The sequence below is a fragment of the Aythya marila genome (genome assembly GCF_965140915.1).
Source record: "Aythya marila genome assembly, chromosome: 2".
NCBI classification, from domain to species: Eukaryota; Metazoa; Chordata; class Aves; order Anseriformes; family Anatidae; genus Aythya; species Aythya marila.
The window spans coordinates 117,036,808-117,059,207 of record NC_139043.1 but is presented as its reverse complement, the minus strand read 5'-3'; the positions used below and the strand labels follow the sequence as shown (position 1 = coordinate 117,059,207).

General features: G+C 40.1%; 1 protein-coding gene across 4 annotated transcripts in view; it reads right to left on the bottom strand.

Moving 5' to 3' along the window:
- LYN (LYN proto-oncogene, Src family tyrosine kinase) overlaps positions 1-19,425 on the bottom strand; it is a 51,593-nt gene extending 32,168 nt beyond the window's left edge. For 2 of the 4 annotated variants that reach the window (XM_082754271.1, XM_082754273.1), the window contains exon 1: positions 19,293-19,425. The gene's annotated coding sequence lies outside the window, so the exon portion shown is untranslated. Of the gene's footprint in view, positions 1-2,315; positions 2,464-19,292 lie in introns of those variants that run through there. The other 2 variants (XM_082754274.1, XM_082754272.1) reach the window with 2 other exon arrangements.
- Positions 19,426-22,400: the final 2,975 nt, after the last annotated feature.

The following is a 22,400-nucleotide window of genomic DNA, read 5'->3' as shown; positions in this document are numbered from 1 at the left end:
ATCTAGTGAACTGTGATACTGGTTTACAAGAAGCATGAGAACTCATTGCTCCCCTTCTTTTCTCTTGAAGTAAAAGGAACCACACAGAAAATCAATAGGCACTGACCAGGCACCACCACCCCACACATGCAGAGCATACGGTTTCCTCTTCCTGTCTGTCAGCACTTCAATCTTCCTCTTCTTGCTTGAAGGCCCTGCAGGGCACCTTCAGCCAGAAGCTGCCCTTAGAAGCCAAAATCTTTAATGCTTAATATTGGATTGTGAAAATGCCCATTGGGAGATTTTCCAAATGTTCAGTCCTATGTGGGTTATGTGCTAGTCATTTTGAGAAAAATGGGAAGGATTTTAATCATTTATTTTTAATAGTTGTGTATATATGGATGACTTGTTTCATAGTAAGGGTTCATAGGAAATTTTTGTACACCCATAGGCATGCTTCTGTTTGCATGCTCTCACCAGACAACTGGAAGTCCAGTGTTTAATTACTTGCTGTATCTGCAAGATCAGGTGTTTAGCCATCTAAGTGCTAACCTTTTTTGCTCTTAAATAATTCTGCTTCTACAGAACAAACAGCTAAAGTTGAGGACATAAGGTAATTTGATCTAAATTGCCTTTGCCTATTGCTGTAAGAAAGCTGAAGATATCTTTAGGGACTGCAGCTCACACAATGCCAATGTAAACTCATAGAAAAGCATTTTCACTCTGACTTTTCTGCAGCTTAAAGCACATGAACAGTAAACCCATTGTGAGGTTCTGCTGGCAAGCTCAAGGTTAGCATTTGTTTGTGACAATGACAACAAGAGATCAGTAATACCAATGTGCAGGTGCCACGTAATCCCACAGAAGTATAGTCAATGTCAAGTGAAATTGCACAAATACAGCATGTGAAATAATATATGTGATGCACCAAAGAGAAGATCCTGAGCCTCATCAGGTAGAACTGTGTTTTTGTTTTTTTTTCCCCAAGGAGATGAAAACCCTTAGTCCTCACAGAATTTGGCTAACTAAAATGCTAATGTAGATACATCCTGAGACTTTTAACTTCCTTACAAAGCAGGCCTCTCATTCATGCAAAAGAAACGTACAAGAAAATGCAATGGCATAAAACAATGTTTAGTACTTAACATATATATATATCATACACTTAACTGCATTGATATAATATATAACTTTCTGACATGCTATTTCTTGACAAGGATAAGCAGACTGTGGAGAAAATGTATAAAGAAGTTGAAAAAGTATTTCAAGCACTAGAAACCGGATCAATGAGCACATGTTCTTTTGATACTGTGAAATGAAAGATTCTTGAACTCTTCAAAGGCCACGAGATCTTATATTTCTACACATGCTAGCACTTTGTAAAGCTGCGTGTGCTGGGCTCCAGACTTCACATGTAAAACTCCACAAGCTCAGTCCTACAGCCAAAGAGAACTTAACTATCTTGGTTTCAAAAGCTTCTGCTCAATGACTGACTGCAGCAGTCACTGCAGTATATACACTGAAGGGTATGTACTCAGCTTGTTTCATCAGCAATGCCAGATGCAATGCCAGTACCACAATATTACACATTTTTACTGAAATCTGATCAAGTTCTTTCCCAGGGTTTTGGGAGTGGTATTAAGGATTTGTAGAGCTAGTATAAACAGCAGGCACGGATGGGAGAGTTCCCATCAACACACATTAAATAATGGATTTCAAAACACAAAATGCTATGTAATTACCAGAGCTAATCACAAAAATTCAATCCTAGCACATTACACATTCAAAAAAAAATATCTTTGAAATATAAAACGTGTATGTAGTATACATCTTTCTTAGTCTATAGAGTACTCATAAGGAAAATCTGAAGGGGGAAAGTTCAGTCATGCATGAATAAAATATTTTACTTAGTGTAAAATGTTTATTTGCATAGCTCTCTCTTCCTGTATCGCAATGAACATCAAGGAAGTGTTTTGAGCAGATATAAAAAGAAAGAGAGTATGGTAAGTAAGAAAACAATACAGCATCATTACAAATGACACTATGTTATTGTTCTTCAGAGATAAAAATAATTATGACACCAAAGGAAATGCTATCAGTCTCCACTCAGACATTTCCCATCCAATACTTTTTCAATACAGAAAATGCTACATCTCATCCATGCTTTTCACTTATTGTCCTGTCCCTACTTCTAGACATAAAAGTCTTTATAAAAGTTAGCAGCTATGTTATATACATATGTAAAAAAAAAAAAAAAAAAAAAAAAAGAGTAATAAGTACTCTCCTAACAAAAAGCATCATATCATGTAACATTGCTGAAAGATAAAGACACATACTTGAATTAATATCTGCAGCATGGTGATAGCGATCCAAGTTCAGGCATCCTTCTAAAATCCACAGAACTATCCTTACAAACACAGCCGGGTTGTTTCACAGACTCTGTCTGGAGAGACATTTGTCTTGAATTTTTCCCACTGAATCCCCTATTATCTTCCCCTATTTCATCTTGCTACAGCAGTACTTGGGTCTTTATTCCAGAATAGATTACTAGGGTATCAGAAACTAGCACAACGTTTCTTCAAGGTTAAAAGCTGCTGCCTATCCCAGAAGCATGGTTGTGTTATCTGCTTTCTGCTGCTTCAGGCAGTCAGAGATCGTGTGACCATTGCCTGTCCATCCACCATTTTTAGCATTTGAGGTTTCATTTCCTCCCAGTGTTTATCTTCTGTATCATCTAAGAAGCTGATCTTGTTTTTCATTTTGTTCATGATCACAACTATTGGTATCCTTGTGATTCTATTGCATACAATATTTACAGTGCAAATTAGAAACCATTTCCTAAAAATCAACCTGATATATCTCGGTGTATCTCGAGTTAAGTAAATGATTTTTCCAATCCTCACAGATTTTTCAGTTATTTAGAGCAGCTTTATTTTAATCTTTACAGATACTTTTTCATAAAACACCTAAAATAGATTATACTTTGGTGATTTTTTTCCAATAAAAAAGTATTTTAAGGAATTTGATCTACAACATTGACCATACAATTTTATTCAATAGGTGTCTGTTTTTCAAAAGAACAGTAATCATGTATATAAACACCAATTCTGTGGGTGGCTTAGTCCTTTAACAGATATATACATTTGTATTTTAACAGATACAAAGATGAAATGAATTTATATTCAATTATAAGGTTTATCAGCAGTCAACTCTTCATTTAAGTCACTGAACTGTATTACACATATATAGAGCACGCATATATGTGTACATGTGTGCATAGAGACAAGTGTTCCTACACAGTACAAATAAGACAGAAGTACATTAAGGAGGAAAAAAAAAAATCAAGACCCCCAAGTTATTCGAGTTCTTTAGCACTGCTTTCTATATTTAAGTTCCCAAGTCAAATAACAGGAAGCAATTATTTTCATGTATATACAACACTGCTTTTAAAGCTGAAGCTTTAAAGCAACTTGGAGAAAAGAGAGGTAATCATTTCAGTTTTTAACACATCTTTCAAAAATTGAAAATAATTTATTTTCCCTCCTCTCTTCTTCTGTAGCTTAATACTATTTTGTCTTAGTGTGGCCTTTAATGTCTGCTATTTTGCTGCTACTTCACAAGTTATGAGGCCTGAAGGAAAGACTGATGCCTTCGTTAGATCTCCCGAATAATAAAGATTGTGAGACTTCTTTGCATTATCTTCAAGGTCAAGGCAGAAGAGTCTTGAAAAACAAACATACAAAAACAGAGTTTGAAAAACAAACAAACTTGGATGTAAAACTGCTGGGGAGGAAGAATTGTAAGTTGACCCTGTCCAAGGACACAAACACCTGCTTTCTCAGTACCCTCACCCAACTTTATCCGTAACTTCATTTGACAGCTTCATTTTCACATTCTAAGTGGAAAAAAAAAAAAAAAAGAAAAAAAAAAAAGTGTGGAGGGGAAGGAATCTTCAAATTTAAGGAATTCATTTATCTTAAACTTTGTTGCTGACTTCCTTTCTGCGTTGACCTGCTACCACATCAGTTGTGGTACCTGTGCTGCAATGATCTTCTTTACCTCTGTTATTGGGACTATGGGGAGGAACATCTCTGAGGGACCTGGGAAAACCACATGCATTTCTGACCCATTGTCACACGGTGCAAAATGGCAAAGCAACCTCCAAGGCATGCAGAGGAGTTTATTTTGAGATGGTAGAGCTCAGCAAAGGTGTACTGGCCTGTACATATTTCCATAGTGCCACTTAAGACGCGTTACTAGGCTAGAGTGAGAATAACAGTGACAAAAATAAATTAGCTGTGGTCAGGGGTGATAAAGAATTGAACTGTAGAGCAACTGAACTGAAGTGGATTCCTTATTCCTTTCCTGACCCTTTGTGCTGTCTCAAAAATGATCAGTTTTGGTTCAGCTTTGTTTTTATACCTGCAATTCATCATTTCATATATACATATATATTTAAATCTTACTGTAAGTCCTGACTGCCTGGTAACTTTCATTAAAGCAGACTTGCATGTACAGAAATCCTGGGTCAGCTTTCATCTTGGGCTTGTTTCACTTCCTACGTCTTGTTTTTGCATTAGGGACCAGCTACAGAGACTTAAGGAGTTTGTTCTTCCCTCACCCTTCTGCTGAAATAGTTATGTATGTCTCAGTTGCTCCTCAACTCATGTATTTTAAACTGTTTTTAATTCAGCTTATTTCTATTGGACCACGTTACATCATCTGCATGCCTCCCAGATTGAATCAATCCCTTAGATGATACAGGGACAAAAAACCACCATGTGCTCTCTGAAATGCTTATAAAGAAGGAGCATGAATAGCCTCAAGCTACCCGGTGTTTAACTATGACAGCCTTGCCCAGTAGACTTTTTGTTCCTGTGAGACACTATAGTCCAGCTGGCAGAATTTCTAGAACAGGAGAAAATTTTGGCAGTTCTTAACCTACTTCAACCTTTTTCTGGCAAAAGGTGAGACAAGGACAAAATAATATTTTGACATACATATATATAAACAAGCAAAGACAACAAACAATTTAATCTCCAATGTAACCTTCAAAAAACAAATATTACTATAGCGTATGAAACACACTGTGACAACTCATCAAACATTTAAGTCAAACCCTCAAATTTTCCAAGGGTGCACTTTTATAAGAGCACAACAACACAGCTATCTGGTTTATCACCATGACCAGAACACAGGACCAAGAATTACTCTGTGGGAAAGGCAGATCTGTTCTGAGCAGCACGATCACATCATATAAGCTCAGTAACAAGTCTATTGAGCTCTGGTTATACAGAGCTTTGGGGGGTGGAACAAAATATTACTGCTGAAAGGATTCAGATCCTCACTACAACTGGTTTTGAACCTGTCTCATAATTCCCAGTATTAAACAGTTCTGGGGGCCAATAATGGCATTTAGCCTAAATAGTTCTTCATCTTCGCAGGCAATTAAGAAGAAGTCACATCTCTCAGCCTCTTTTCTAGGTTTTAAAGACCAAGCCCTCTCGGTCTTCTCCATGTGCAGTGGTCATCCCAGCAGCCCTTCCCTACATCTGTTTCAGTTTGATCTCATCCCTCTTAAGGAAAGGAGGCTGGACTTGGTCACGCGCTCCAAGATGACTTTCAGCAATGCCTTACAACAAATAGCACTGCTATTTCTTCCAAAGACAGAAATATGATCCCCAATAAATTTCAGCAATGAATTTATTGTTTTCAAACTTTCATTACGCTGGCTCTTTATAATCATCTTGTGATCAGTCAAGACATCCAGGGTTGTCTCATTTTTCATCATGACAAACTCTCATCATAGCAGACTGTCATCTCTCCAGCGGCACAACCTTGCACCTTGGTATTAAATTTTTCCACATTATTTTGCCAGACCATTCTTTCTGCACAGTATTCTCAGCTGCCTGTGTGCTTCTAATGCCTCCGAATACCACAAGGGTACTTTGACTTTCTCATCGCTAATAAAAGTGTTTTTTAAAAAGTGTCAGTGTAACACTGATGTATCATTAGGCAAGAGAGACTGGTATTACCAAGAGTTTCGGGAAGTGCAGCAGACAGGCACCACTACCCCAGTCAGCTTCTTTCTCAATTCCTTTCAAACCAATTACGTGAGCAAGACAAATTCTACTTTGCCCGCGCCATCTCATACTATTTTTTTACCATTTTCCAGTATCAGTTACAGAAAATATCACCCCACACTCTATCACCTTCATACTCTTCAACAATTACATTCCCATTACAGGTCATGTTTCTATTTCCTCTGCAATGTTTGTTTTTTCAGTCCTGCACCAGTATTTCTGCTCCTCCTCTTCAGAGCCCAGATTCCCAACATTAGCACACAAATATTTGCCTTTCCACACCAATCTGGGCTGACAGAATCCTTTCTTGATCTCATTAGCATTTTTGACACTGATTCTTCTACCCTTTGGTGTCCTTTTTTCTTTCCCATATTTACCTGCAAAGTGAAATCAGGTGAAAGGCTAGGTAAAATTTATAGTGTAAGTCTACTTTCTAATTCAAAGATTTTTAAAAATCAAAATTCAAGTTAGAATGGAGAAAAAAAAAAAAAAAAGCGTGCTGTTATCTGACTATAGTGGAAGTGTACTGTGTATTACAATACACAGAAAAAAAAAAAATCCCCCAGACAGCTGATATAAGAACAGGAAGCCTTGGCACGATAAAATACCTGCAGCTGCTCTATTGATGTGTTTCACTGCAGACACAGGAGAAACTTGTCCTGTCCCCCTCCCCCTTTTTCTTCTTCTTTTTTTTTTTAATTTAATTTGTTTTATTTTTAACTTACAAATCCAGGCATTTTAGTTATGTAGTAACTAATATCAATTAACACATTGCTATGTTAAATGGAAAATCAGTGACTTAAATTATCACACCTCAAACTTCCAAGTAGGAAATGGTCAAATACAGCTATGTAGAAATTATGTGTGGTCAGAAGAGCTTTGAGGATTATGTATTTCCCTCCACAACAGCCTTTATAGAGTGCTTTGGTAAAACTAACTGTGTTAGTTCAGGTAGTTTCCTATATTCAAATCCACAGTCCAACATTCGTAGCCATTAGGCCATCAGCGTAAATGATAACCCAAAAGGTTCTATTCCTATAACATGAATAGGGGGAGAGGGTGAAGAGGTGGGGACCAAGCAAAGACCAAGAAAGATGTTTTCTATTTCTATAATTCCTTTTTTTTTTTTAATAAATAAATTTCCTAGAAGCTTGGTTTCACATGGGAAATTTGGCCATGGTAAAAAAAATAAAAAATAAATAAAAATCAAGAAGAAACACTGAAAATAAGTAATATCATTGTGGTAGTGTAATAAGGTTATTATGCTTATAAAAGGATGAAAATAAAATACTGAAACTAAACATTACTTTGAAATGATGCAGAATATAATTTATACAGACTACTGATTCTTTTCCTTGTTTATTCAGTTGAATAAAAATACCAAAACACAAGAAAGTTAATCCACACAAGACTGTAATTTTGTTAACATTGCATAATAGACTTTATGCATTATGAAAATGTTCCAGATTCATGTAGTCAGTCCTTTTGGCACCGATTTTGAACCAAGTCCTACATTAAGCTAACATCTGGTTCCTGACCTTCTAACACTCACTTCATTTTATTACAATCATTTGCCTCAACTGCATCCTTGAGAATTTTGAATCAATATCAACAATGAATTAATTCATTTTGCCAGCCCTCAGGCAACTGCATCTTCTATTTCCTCAACTTCTTTTCCATGGTACTTTATCTTTTGAAGATAGAGAAAAGGTCAAATAACATCGTAATTTGCCACAACAGAATAAATACTTTTATCAAATTCTTCAAAAGGATCAAATGAAATGGAAAAGAATAAAAAGGTGCCAACATGTTAACCAACTTAAAGAGAAGGTTTCCAAATACTTTATGGACTTAAGTGTTGTACAAACTGTATGTAAAAAGTATCATTTTCTTTACTAGTAAAGAACCTTAGTAATGAAAACCAGCAACTCCATATAACCAAATCTCTATTTCCAGATGAAAGTTTGGCCAAACCACTACACTGAAGAGAATTAAAATTTTTCCTAAGTGTCCGGAAGTGTTCCACTCCTTTGAACAAACTCAAAGGACTATGTCTGCATTCCAATCAGAGCATATCTGTGAATCACATACAATTTTTTCAGCTTTAAATTTACCACTCGGACCAATAATGGTGGCATGCTAAAGGTTCAGTAGTCCAGTATTTGCCCTGAGCTTGAGAGACGTCAATGTTTACAAGTAGGAGGAGAATCCTTCTCCCCTCTCCTGCAAATGACTAGTGCAATCACTGCGGGTAGGGAAAATGAGAAACTCACAAAAATAGTCAGATCTGGGGGCAAGGTCTAGAAATCTGTGGATACCAAGGGACACACCAGAAGGACAGAGAGAGAAATTTCGGGCAACTTCTCTCAACAACATGTTTGGAGCAGTTGCAGCACAGCATAAGCCTCCACGGGCTCCCCTTCAGCGTGGCGGTCCTTGCCAGGCCAAAAGCACACAAACCATCCTCCTCTCCCAGTAAGACTGCCTGAGCTCCTTGCTCCCTCCGTCTGCCTCCCACATACACACTTTGCCTCACACACAAGTGGATGAGGTGTGCAGCAAGCAGTGCTGCATCCCTCTAAAATGTCTAGTTTATATACACAGTGGTTTGACTCCGATCTTGTTGATTTCAACATTCTGGTCAATTTACTTGCAAACAAAGACATAGCCACACAACTCACACTGAGTAACATGCATGAGCCACTTTGCAGTACCAAATGTTTGCATTTATTATGTGATGTATGAAGGAGAAATTAGCTTCGAGCTTCAGAAGAACACATGGGACAAAGCGAGCAGCTTGCTAATATTTAGCTAACATTAATAGCTGCTGTGGCTAAGGGAGAACAGTGGTTATTTATGAACGTGGCCTTCAACTAGTTAAGGATGTTGCTGGCACTAAAGACTCCCTTTCAGACATGTTATTTTACATTGAGATGTACCTGAAATTCAAACCCACTGCTATAGTGTAAACAGACGACTAAAGATGATGAAATTTTCTCAACATGCATGTGAAACCATGGTGAAGAACAGCAAATTCTCAGTCAAAAATCCCACGATGAAGGTTTTAAGGGTGGCCTCATAGAAAGTCACTACTTCTCTTTTGGGTTTACCTTCTGTTTTTAGAGTGTTAAAAAAAGGGAGGGAAGGGGGGGGAAGATCATTAGTGCATCTTAGCTTTTATTCTCTCAAATTCAGGCAACTTTAGCTCCATGGAATAAATCAAATTATTATCAATCTTACCTGGCTTTATACATTCTACAATCCACTTTTAACATGGATTAAGATAGTTGTGTTTAAACTAGTGCAGAATGACTGCTATGCCAATGAATCTTATCTCTTTACCAGCCTGGTCATTTTTTAACCCATTTTACTTTGCACCGTGCTGCATTTACCATCCTCCTCCATTGGCCAGAGGCCTTCTTAATCTTCTGCCATAACCATGTTTAAACACTGACACACACACTCATGACAAAATTTGCCATTTAAAAGCAGTATTTTTGTTATATTTTCATACAATGTCTTGGGTACCTGTCTAAAGCTGCCCGAAGCACTTATTCTCACAAATTACTCACAAGAGAAAAACAGATGTTTTTTTTCACCCTCTTGCAAGCCAAATGATTCAGTTGCAAAAAAAAAGAGCTACTTCTCCAGTAGACTAGTTTGTGTTTCATTAGCTATACTACCCTCATCATTTGATATACACAAATATAACCCTTCTGAAACACAGGTCAGTGTAGTGGGGTATATAATTAAGATTTAAAGATGAATTCTAAACTCAGTTGAGGGTTTAACTCACTTGGGGTTACATCATTCACGCTGATGTATACTGACACTCTTACTCAAATTGCAGTTCCTCCTGGAACTTTGCAAACCTTGGACAAATTTTCTTTGGTTGCAAGAGGAAGTTGCAGTAGTTCTGTAAAAATCAGACAGTGCCAAATCTGGTGTCAGTAAATCACACTAGCAGAAATGAAGTCTCACGCTTTTTAATCTTTACAGTAATATTAGGAGAACATTTAGCCCCAGCTGTGTAAGTATTTCTGTTAGGAACCACCCATCCTTATTCTCACAGATACAACAGTAGAACCTTTCTCAGCTTCAAAGGTGCAAGATTGTACTCTATGTTCTTGCACTTCGCAGAGGTCTATTTAAAATTGGGAAAAATAAATGAGTTATAAACTCTGTGTTAATTATATTCCTTTGAGAGCATGAATCTAAAACGTGCAAGATGTCTTCTTGCCCAGTTTAGTAAACTATTCCAAACAACTGCTGTAATCTGGGGTGCATGCAGAGGTACTAGAAGGATATTTGCTACAAATATGAAAAATACAACTAAAAGAGCTATATATCATGAGCAATTTTTGGAGTATTTTAGATGAAATTCTTGAGTTCAGGGCTTTGTGAATAGATATGACTACACATAATCCTACCAATCAGTCTTGAAGGGCAGCAAATTACTGCAGTTAGGGTCTGAAAGCCTGGCTTGTAAAGGCAGAATCACACTTCAGTAAAAATGTGGTGAAACTACATGCTCAAGCTGTGGTGACAGTAAGACCATGAAAGGAAATACATCACTGAATGAACATGGAGTAAGAATTGACACGCAAGTTTCTAAGCATTCTTTTCACATTTGTTTCGCACATGAAGAAGAAGTTTCTCGAAAGTTAACCAAAATTAAATATTTGACATTCTTTCAATTTTCAGAGGGCAGTGAGAATGGGAATCTGGAAACTCTTTGTGAATCACTGGTATGTCAGTTCACTTGATTGTTCCTAGTTCAAGTGTTCTAAGAAATAGCGAAATAGCTACAGACCTTGGATTTTAAACACATGTACGTCTTTGCAGAAGACCTTTCTCAAGAGCAAGAATATGAAAAAAAAAAAAAAAGTTCTGCAAATCATTGTAGCAGCAGTTATGCAAGAATTGATTCAAGTTCTTTTATATTTGAGATGAGTTACACCAAGTAGAAGTCCTGAGTGGAGGACAACATTTTTGAGTCAGGCCTGAAGAAAATGTCACATTTGCTTAAAACGTCAATTTCTTTCATTTTCAGAATTTCATTAATACTTTGACCACTGCTACTGTTTTGGCTATGCTTGGACACTTTTTGCTTTCTCTATCTAAAACTAAGCAACATTGCTGCTTTCACAAAGTGTCATGAGTTGATTGTACAGCATTTAGTATCTTCTGTTGCTTAATGCTCAAGAGACTAGCAATTGATTGCAGATGCAGACCTAGCTATTGTGACCACAGCCAGCTCCACTGAATCAGGCTGTGATCCCGTAATTGACTGCATGCCTCTTGCAGGAGCTCTACAGACGGTCAGAGACCCAGGCCAGGCTATTCTAAATAAAGTGCAGGACGTGCACCTTAAAGAGCATGGAAGCATGTGTGATAATTTTAGCAGATTTAGACTCACAGCAAACTCTAGGTCCAAGACAAAGGATATTTTCACATTCATACTGCAGACTGCAAGTATTTTATTGCTCTCTTAATTATGACCACGCCGGCTGCTCATTAGAATTCATAACTTTGGTAATTGCAAATATGAAGTACGGAGCTCATAAGTAAGCCACATGATTATACCTTACCAAGCAAAACCACAACAGACAGTGCATGATCCCCATGGTTTATATGCAATTTTAGCACTCACGGTGACTTTAGCACGCAGTAAACTTCTCAAGCAAGAACTAAGAATAAATCAGTGTTCACAATTGCTACCTACATGTAAGTCCTGTTGAGGAAAACTGTAATGACTCCACAGTGAACTTACATTTGAATCCCATAGAATTAAGTGCTGTGCAATGAAGACACTTTAATAAATAGTAAGAATGCTTCATTGTTGAGAGTGCACAGGAAGTTCTCAGGACAACAAAACATATGAGAAAAGGTGTAGGGAAGGACGTTGAAATCTCTGAGAGGTCAGAAATGGGGTTGATGCTGGGAAATGAATGAAGAGGGAAGACCAGAGCAACAAAGAGATAAAAGGAGAACAAAATATCAAACAAGAATGCACAGGATAACTAATGGGGTAGAGAGAATTACAGTCCCTAGAAAAGCACATTTTCTTAATGAGTGCGACAAGACACAGAGCACGTAATCAACACAACAGTCACGCCACTGAACCTGTACTCTGTGCTCAAATGAGTGCTCAAACACTTTTCTGTGTCTTACTGTACCAAACATTTTGATATTTTTGCTTTTATGACAGGAGTGAGGAAAACGTAGCAGGAAAAGACTTCAGCTGTAAATAGGTAAATACATTACAGGAAAGAATAACATTCAGATCTCCGAGTCAAACAAGCTATTCAAATGATGATTTTTTAATTTTCTAACACATGTATCCAATGCTCTCAGACTTGCTGAAGTGCTCCATCAAGAGCAGAAATATCTCACTTGAAGGGCCTTTTTCCCAGTTGTCCACTCCACCAGCCAAATCAATTTTCTGTTGATGCCTGCACCACAGAAGTTGGTTCTTCAAAACTCGTACTGCCTTCTCACTGCTCAAGTTTCACTTTCTGAAGGGACAGAACATACAGGGCATGTCGACACCAAGGAGTTCAGCATAGAAATCCTGGAGCTAGAGTGGTTGCCTTAGCACCACAGGCACACAATACAAAGCCTTGGTTTCTTCATCATATGCTGATAAATCCACATTCAGCTGCACTACACCAATTGGATATTCAACAAGGGTCAACGTTGACTCAAAAACCCTTCAAATGTGACACTGTACACCACAGAAAAGCCTCCTGTGTACAAAAGGAAAAAATCTTGACCCAGGAGAGACAGAAGCAACATCACAGATAGATGATAGCAGACAATGAGGTAGGAGACAATTCACACTGATTATTTTCAAGATAGAAACTAACCTTTCTTCAAGTAAGGTTGAGGACACTGTTTTAAACCAAAGGCAGTTAGCAGTGACAGCTGGCTCTAAAGATAGATTGTATCTACACATAATACACATTCCAGATAGAAGAGTCTTGCTGGCCAACTAGAAAAGTACAGAGCTGCACTTTAAGGAGGCTTATTAAAACATCCTGAGTAATGCTGGGCTGGTACGCTATGGGACTTTACACCTCTCCAAGAGGCTGGAGGTACATATTTCTGGGCACACATTCCCTGATAAGGTAGCATAGACAGATTACAAAAGGTTATGCTCCAAATGCCTGTTTTGTGGAAGGGGAAAAAGAAAAAGTTGCTGCAGAGAGATCTAAATCAAGTGGTGAAATAAATGACTTAAACCACTGACAGTCCTGATGGCAAAGCTGGAGAGCAACAACAGAATAATGTTGGAATAAAAGAAGAAAAAAGGAAGCTGCAGTAGGAAGACAGTAGTACTGCAGCAGGAAAAAGATTGAAATATTGGTTTTCCCAGGAAATAGGGGCAAAAAAGAAAAAGGAAGACAGCACATTATTACTAATGGAAACATTCAAAGCAGTGTGACTCTAAGACTTTTCAGACACACAGGTAAATGTCACAGCAGAGTGACAGGAATTGTTACCAAGCAAATTAAGAGGGAGATTTCCAAAGGAGGCAAGCTCCCCTGATCGGGCCTAGTTGGAGTACTGCTGTCTGCTGCCTGCTTTGAAGGAGCTATCCATCAGGTTGTCTACATGCCAAGAGAAATGGGCTTAGCATCCACCTTATCATGGCCCAGAGCTCCTTCACCAATGTCAGGAGAGCTGCTTCGGTATCTCTCCCAGCTACTGCAAGCACAGCTAGAAAGCGGAGACAGCACAAAGACCTTGCAGGACAGAAAAAGGAAGACAAAGTGCCACGCTAGCAATAAAGCGGGACAGTTGCTTAAAAGGCAAGTTCTCCTACAACCCTGCCAGGCTGTAATGCTTCTATCCAGCCTTTGCATAAACTAGTAGATCTCTGGCACTGGTAGGTCTGTAGTTGTAGAAATGTACTTCAAATGCCATTTGCACACTTCGCTACCCCACAGCTACACACTGAAATGACTCTCGCAATGTATTTTGAACAAACTGAACCCAGGACATCCAACATAGGATATCCTCTTTCTCCTGCCCATCCCCTTCCTGTGTGTTTACCAAAAAATTTCACTTCCTCAGGGGAGCTGACAGTAGTGCTGGCAATCATTTTAACTGTGTCCTCCAGCTCCCACCTGCTACACCTAAATCACGGGTATCATTCAGCACTAACTGAAGAGGTTCTGAAATCACATCAAAACACAACGTAGGGTTGGGGTTGCCCTGGAGGAAACCAGTTTCTGTCCACTGGATCTAATGAATAAAAGCCTCAGGATGCTGCTAAAGGATACCTGAATAAGCAGTTTCAGTAAGTGCAATAGATGCACTACTTCTCAGAACTTTTCCCACTCTGGTGATACTACTTGGAATTTTTTTTAATTTATTTATTTATAATTTTTTATCTGGAGAGAGTAAAACTTAGTCATAGGTCAGACCTACTAACTTACAGATATGTTAGCATTATGTAGGAATTCACTCAAGCATACTCTTACCTTTTAATATTAATTCTGTTATAATACCCTAATAGAGTCATATACAGAAAGAACAAAACTGTTTATCAGCCAAATATACTTCTGCACTACCTCTTGGGCATAGTCTGAAACAGGCTATGCCCAAGAAAAAGCTTTAATGTAAGATATCATCATCATTTAAAAAAAAAAAAAAAAAAAGTAGTTTGTGTGCACTTATCTATACAAACTAAAAAAGCAAATGTAGAATAAGGCAGTATGTTAGGGAAACCACATCAGTAAACCCACTTAACAGGCTACATTTTTGTTGACGAACTTCCCGAAATGGCTTTCTGTTACACCAACAAAGGAGCAGTTGAAAACACATCTCAGAGAGGGCCCATTCCTTCCAAGCTTTCATCACGTACAGACTTTCAGTAGCCTGCTAAAACAGAGAAAATTCCAAAACCCACCATTCCAGGAGAGTAGCTGTATCCCACACTTCACCTTCAGTAGCTTACCCCATGGTAAGCTACTGAATTTTTTAGTTTTAAGGCCTCATGGTTTGCTATTACAGGCAGTTTAAAGAAAGAGCTTGGTCAGAAGAACGTGCAAAGTAAAATGCAGGCCCTTGCAAATTAAGTAACAAATTTTTTGACATACCAACCACAATTTAGACAGGAAGAACTAGCCTCATGCTACATGCAAAAATGTTCAGACTGTTTATCATTTTAGTACTTTGAACTGAGTGGGTAAGATAGTAAGCTGTGCAAACACAGGAACCAATTGGAGATACTTAAGATGCCAGCAGTTGGAGAAAGATAGACACTGCTCCCCCAGGGTACAGCAAACATTGGCCTGAGTAGTGCCAATTTTCCATTTTTCCCCCACAGAAATGGGATCTACCCATACACCCTTCACCTTTCCTTCATGTCCTCCTCCTCCCCCTCAGATAAGCGCTACTGTCAGAATACCATCCCTCTCCCGATGTCCAGTTGGCAGAAATAACCAATCTGTTCACCTTGAGGAACAGTTCTTTAGGATACACTACAAACGCAACCATTTCATAAGTATTTGGAGAAGACGCTTCCAACACAAGATGAAATTCTGCCTTTACATTTTGTCCCATCAGCCCACATTTTCAGGAAAGATGCCAAACCCTACCATGACAGATTCATCTTTAGAAATTACACCATATCACGACAACGTCAACAGGAAATGTATTTGCATCAGGCAATAACAAATAAGAAAGCACAGACCTTTCCACCCTTCCCTGATGGACAACTGCCATTTAAACTAGGAACATACACAATAAGGACAGCTACACTGTATTTGCTTTTTATTAGTAGGAACTAATTTATTTGAGAAGGTACTATTACTGTTTATAGTACGATGGTCTCCTCCTATTTGTATGCTTCACGAAAGGCTGTTTCCATACAAATGTAATTTTGTATTGTTTATCTACATAGTTTCCTGTGACATGGCTTCGTAAGTCGGGAAGTCTTTCCCTCTACGCTATCTTTAGCGCTCCTACACTTGCATGAAAGAGGTGACACAAGTAAATGGGAGTTATTAAGCAGTAGGTAATTGACAGAAGTAGGAATATGATCTGGAAGAAAAAAATAAATCTAATTGTTAGCTGGCAACAATTTACAGAATGAAGCCGCTGCTCTTAGAAATGGAAATGCTTTAAGGGTAAAATAATAAGTACTACTTAGCGGATTGGCATGATTTTGTGCAAGTATGTACATATCCAGCACCATAGCTCTATAAGGAGGTATCACCACTCCACACAGCCCTGAAGATTCCCAGCCAACAGATTCACCTCTTGTCCCTTGCATTACTGCATTACATTTTACATGCTTTAGGGATCACTGGTACCATGGAAAGGCAACTCTATGCACATGCATGCTACCACAGTCAGAGTGCTAAGGATCCTATTCTATACCTACTGCCCCCTGCCTCTTAATTTCTTTAAACCTTCACATTGTTCCTCATCTGCTCGTTTTTTGGGTTCAACCCGTTTTGCAAAGAGCTGCCTTCACAAAGAACTCCCTAACCCCAAGAGTAAAACTGGCTTTACTTTTCCCTGAACACAAGAAATAAAGTCACTGCTGCCCTTTACTCAGAATATGCACATATGGAAAGAAGGAAAGGCCTTGTTCCCTCCTCAGATCACCTAGCCCTTTGACAAAATAAAAATTGGCTCATGGTCAGTAAGTTTCCACTCAAAAACCTCAAAGACGTTCATTAAGATTCCAAATAACATGCAAAGTACAGATAGGAAAACATCTTTTCATGACGGAAATGGAATCGCATCTGAGATTAAACACTGCAGTTCTTAAACTTTCCTGAATAGCTACAGATAGGTCAAATGCTACTGGCACGCAACACAAGAAAGGCCAGGCATAGCATCTCGGGTCTTGTGAGACATCACACTGAAGCTCAGCTACTGAGCTGAGCCTGGAGGGCCTTGGACTATTTTCTTTGCATGTTTTAGGAATTTCTTCCCAGAATGCCTGCTGCTGCGTGATGCTATTTATCTTACCAGAGCCAACAAGGTCATAGGAAGACAGCTCACTCCAATGATATAGATAAAACAGAGGGAAACAGTATATGAAAGAGCTTCTTATACATTCCTAAATATATGCAAGAAAAAAAATCACATTTATGGAAACTCCCTTGAAAGGGTAACATTAAAAGCCAGGGATATTAAATAACTACATGACAATAAGGTTTAACTTCATATGTAAAAGTTTCATAACTCATTGCACTGTCAGTAAAAGTCATTGTGCAAACTGGTCAAGGAACTTACGAGGAAAGGCGTAAGCCTTACTTTGTTCTCTGTACAGTTGTATAGAGAGGGGAAAAGAGGGAAAAAAAAAAGAAACAAACAAACCTTATTTACTCAACAAACTACAGGAGAAAAGCAGAATAACTTCAAGTCCGCCAGCTACAATACTGGGAAAAAAAGTTCATTCTACACCATTACGGTTTTAAAAAGTATCTCAACAGCATACGATTAAAATAGAACTTCATGTTATTAAAGCAAGAATTCATTTCTAGTCTGTAGCTCACAAAGCTGAAACGGAGAAAGAAAAATGCTACAAATCTTGACGGAGAGAAACAGAATGAGAAAGCTGTAGATACCAGAATTCTCTAATTTTTCATCCTTGCCCAAGACTTCATAACATCCTATTACGGGTATCTAACTGATTTCTAGCTGGTCGCTACTTTTTCAGAGAAAACTGTATGATTTTTCTCATCCACACTCTCGGTGTTGATGGCAGTACACATTATAAAGATATGCAGTCCTGTCATAAGATGTAAGCAACACCTATTGTGTATTCAGTACTGGGCTGAAAGCAATTCACACAGTTTGACTACCCCTTGGACAAAACCAAGCCATGTTTCCCCAACATAACTTTGTAACTGCCCAACATTTTTATTTTTATTTTTATTTTTATTTTTATTTTTATTTTTATTTTTATTTTTATTTTTTTTAAGGAAAATAAAATCTAAGTCTTTAGTAATAGGCTGATCAGTATAGAATTATTTACCGTATTTTACAGATATTGCAACTAACATCAAGATATCTAAACTACGAAGGTCTTTCAGGTCATTTCCAACTCTGGTTTTAGCATTCTGTAATAAGACTGGTCAGATTGGGCTTTTTTCAGAGGTGGGAAAGAGATGAGGCGTTGATTTCGGGTTTCAAATTAAACAATAGAACAAGAACCTTTGTGCTCCCTGTGTATATCCAAATGATCTGGCTAAACAAGTTTAAGGTGTTAATCTCTTCAGTCTTTAGTGCCAACAGAGGTCAGTGAAGCAGGGAGGTGAGTTCTTGCAAACCCATTCACTGCAGACACCAAGATGCCATTTCAACAGAAATTCCGAATTCAGGGGCTTTAGTGAAGGTGTGGCATCCACTACGGAGATCCAGCCTGGCTTTTAGACCCTCCTAATGAAAATTAGGAGGAAACCCCTCACCACCATTCCTTGGGCATACAGCATCATCATGGCAACACCACGAGGCCGTTTGCTCTTTCGTTTAAGCCGAAGCACATCGGAGCACCCAGTTAGGAGGAAGCAGCTTTAACTTGGAAGATGCTCCGGGAGCTATTCCCCTAGGAAAAGCAGTTAACGAGGAACACCCAGTAAACCAAGGCTGCTCCCTTGGCTTGAGACACCGACTGCAGCCTCGGACCAGTTAATTTGACACAGCACAGCACACTCAGAAGCCCTGAAGATCCCACCGCAAGCCGGGCAACAGCAGCAAGAGGTAAATCATTCATTTTGAGGACGATTACCGTGGGTTTCTTTCTTTCTCTTTTTTCTAATGCCGCGTTTCCCATTAAGACCCCCTCCAGTGCCCCCTGCTCGGCGGGGAGAGCCGCCCGCAGCGCGCCCCGTACCCCCTGTATGGGGTCGGGCATCCCCCGGTGGGGTCGGGCAGCCCCTTTACGGGACCGAACACCCCCTGTACGGGACCGGGCACCCCCTGTATGGGGTCGGGCACCTCCCGGGCGGGGACCAGGCATCCTCCAGCTCTCCCAATTTCTCCCCCACCGCCGCAGCCCCTTACCACGACCGACCCCCAGAGCCTGCCCGGCGCCCATGAGCCACCTTCTTCCTCCTCCTCCTCCTCCTCCTCCGTGCGGGACGGGCCGGCTCAGGGCGGCGCTGCGGGGGGCTGCGGGGTGGGGGCGGCAGGGGAGGGGGCTCTCAGGCGGGACGGACAGACGGACGGAGGGACGGACGGACGGACGCCGAAAGCACTTACTTCGCCGTGTGCGGGGGCTCGGTGGGCGGCGGGTGAAGTCGCCGGGGTCTTGCGGGGGGCTCCGCGGGCCGGGGGCCGGGGGCGGGGGGCTGCGGAGCGCGGCGCTGCTGCCCCGCCGGCCGGGACACGGGCGCTGAAGCCGGCGGAGGGAACTTGGCCCCGGTGCCGGCGCTTGGCCGGGAGCCCGCCAGCCTACTTCCTGCTGCGGGGTGCGATTTGCATAGGGACGGAGAGAGGAAAGGGCTCCCGGGGAGCAGCGGCCGCCCCCGCGGCAGGGGAAGGAGCTGAGGGGGGGGCCGACCCACGGCCGGGGGTCGTCAGGGGCCAGGGAGCTGCGAAAGGTGCGAGGGGAGGGATGGGGTGAGGAGGGGGGCTCTGCCCGCTGCCTCCCTCGGTAAGGGGCAGCCGGGGAGTGCGGCCGATGGTATGGGTACGGCGGGGCTGAGGAGGGTGTCCTGGCCGTAAAAAGCGGAGTCAGCTTCTCCAGAACCCGGCTGGGGAACTTCTAGGGTCCGTGGGTTGGAAGACCCACCAAGCTGGCTTGGAAAAAGCAAAGAACCAATAGATAGGATCAATTTATCTTTGATTAATTCATTATTATCATCATTATTATTATCCTCATCATCACCATCACATCATCATCACCACCATCATCATCATTATTATAATCATATTATTTTTTTATTTTATTTTATTATTTTTATTTTTTTTTAAAGGGGGGCTTACTGGCCCGTTGGAAGGCGAGCTACAACCTCACGCATCAGCAAAACTCCAAACAGGAAGCAAGAGCGTGCGGACAACGCCTAGAGGATGCAGCTGAACAGCTCGATGACAACGGGAGCCGAGGCGTCATATGTGTACCGCCAGGCCACCTGGACGCATTCAGGTCGTTGAGGTTTCAAAGGCAGAATTTCAAAATAAAAGCTTTTAAGCCTTCCACTTAAAGTATTGAAGACAGTGGGACAAGTCCGAGGAGCTGTCAAGGTGGTAATAGTTGCAAGATGCTCTGAAGTACCCCTGCATCCTTTTCTGAAGGCCACCAGTAAGACCTAATTAGCTGGGAGCTGGAGCAGACTGAGGAGATGGCGAGGACTTCCATCAGAGCATCCATGTGGATGAAAATGGCTTGATGCAGCTCACAGCCTGTGAGTTTAAGAAAAGAACCTGAATCATTCCCAGGAAAACAAACTCTGCAAGCAGGACTTTGGCATTGATTAATGGCCTGTCACACAGAATGACATACAATTGCCACAATCGTAGCATGTGCTGCAGTCTTCTCTCTAGGCTATGGCTTGAACACACAGGCCACTGCCTTGATCCCATAGAAGACTCCATCTGTAGAAGCACTAAGAACACGATTTGCCACATTTCTGAATCAGGTCCACATGTCCATGTGTATCTGTAGAGCTCTGAAAGGTGGAGGGCAACAGCTGCTTATCTTCTTTGAATTATACCATCAAAGATTAAACCAGATTCTTATAGATCTGTTACTAAAAATTTGGTAAAGATTTTCTCCCCTCCCCCAAGACACTTAAAAAGAAAAAAAATAATAAAACAACCTTTTTTCCTATGGAAAGTTGATATGAAAAGGAAATGTTTGATTTAATTTACATTGTCTTTGGGTTTGGGGCATTTTTTAGGCTGGAAATTTGAATTCCAAAAGTTTGTGCAAAATAAGCTACTTCTGCTTATTTTGCTCCTGCTGTTGCAGAGGCTCAAGAGAATGCATTGCTTGGGTCTCACGCTTCTCTTTTCCTCCATAGGATAAGTTCCTTGATCTTCTGTCTTGGAGAGGAGAAGTGGTGCACAGAGCCCACATCTGTATTGACCTTCCTACTTTCCTGTCTATTTTCTCTCTCCATTATTAAGCATTCTGCTTGGTTTAAAATCCACGTTCTCCTACTAAAGCATCAGGGTAAATAAAACAGAATTGAGTTTTATAAATGCATAACAATCTAGCAGCCTAGTAAAATACATTTTTTCCTATAGTGTGAATAATTCAGAAGAATCAAAGAAGTTCTGAACTAAACTCAGTAAGCTGCTGAGCAATATTAGATTTGGAAGGCATAGCAGAAATTCATCAGTTGTGCCCTGAAAGAGCTAATATGAAGAAAGGTTGGAGTAGAATAAATATTGTGTTTTATATGAAGAAAAAAAAAATGTTAGTATCACATAATATAAGTCACCATTTTATGCATCTTTATTTTTCTCTGGTACAACCAATATGCACCAAATCTACCTTGGACAGCATAAGCAGGAAATGAACTCTCGCTCTCTTTCTCATTATATATTCACCAAGAGGAAAAAATAAAAACCCAGTTCCAGCCTCCTCTTACATCTTTAGAGCTACAGTTAGTTACATGTTTTAAAATGTCTTTGTGTTTAGATGAAGAAAGTTGGGTGATTTGAGGAATGTAAAACAAGAGTTAAAGTTTCCTTTAAGCCTATCACTGTAGTGAAAGAAGGACAATGAGTCATGTTAGCCAGCTACAGTTTATTACTCAGCATTAGATTTTCTGCTTTGGGCAGGCTTAACTCCAGACTGTGTTGCTACTACCGGATCAAACAGGGCTGCAAGAAAGTTCTCCAGTGCTGAGGCCAACTGGCACTGTAACAGTCCATGTCCAAACTGTTAAATTCTCTTGACATCCAGAATAAGGGATGCACGCAAACTGGTGTTTGAGTAGTTGCTGGCCTGTGTTAATTTCCAGATCAGCTCTGGAAACTTTTGGAGAGTGATAATTGGCTTGGGCCAGGGATCTATCTCTTCTGTAGACTCAAAGCTCCAAGGTCCAGGAACGTTTCCTCGGTCACTGTTAATTACTGGCATATACGTAGCCTATAGACTGTGGAGGTTTTCACAGTTCAAATTTTTCACCCATGAGGTAGTTCTGATCCAGTCATTATTTGGATTGTGTCCAGGCATATGAGGTGGCACAGAATTTAGGGGATAATGGCTCAGGACACTAAATCAAATTTTGTCACAGACAATGCAAACACCATACTTCAAAAGATAATTTCTCTCACTATGCTTTTGCATATTTCTTTGTTCCAGAGTTTCTGATCACTTTCTAGAATATGCTTGAACACAAAAGCAGAGCAGAAATA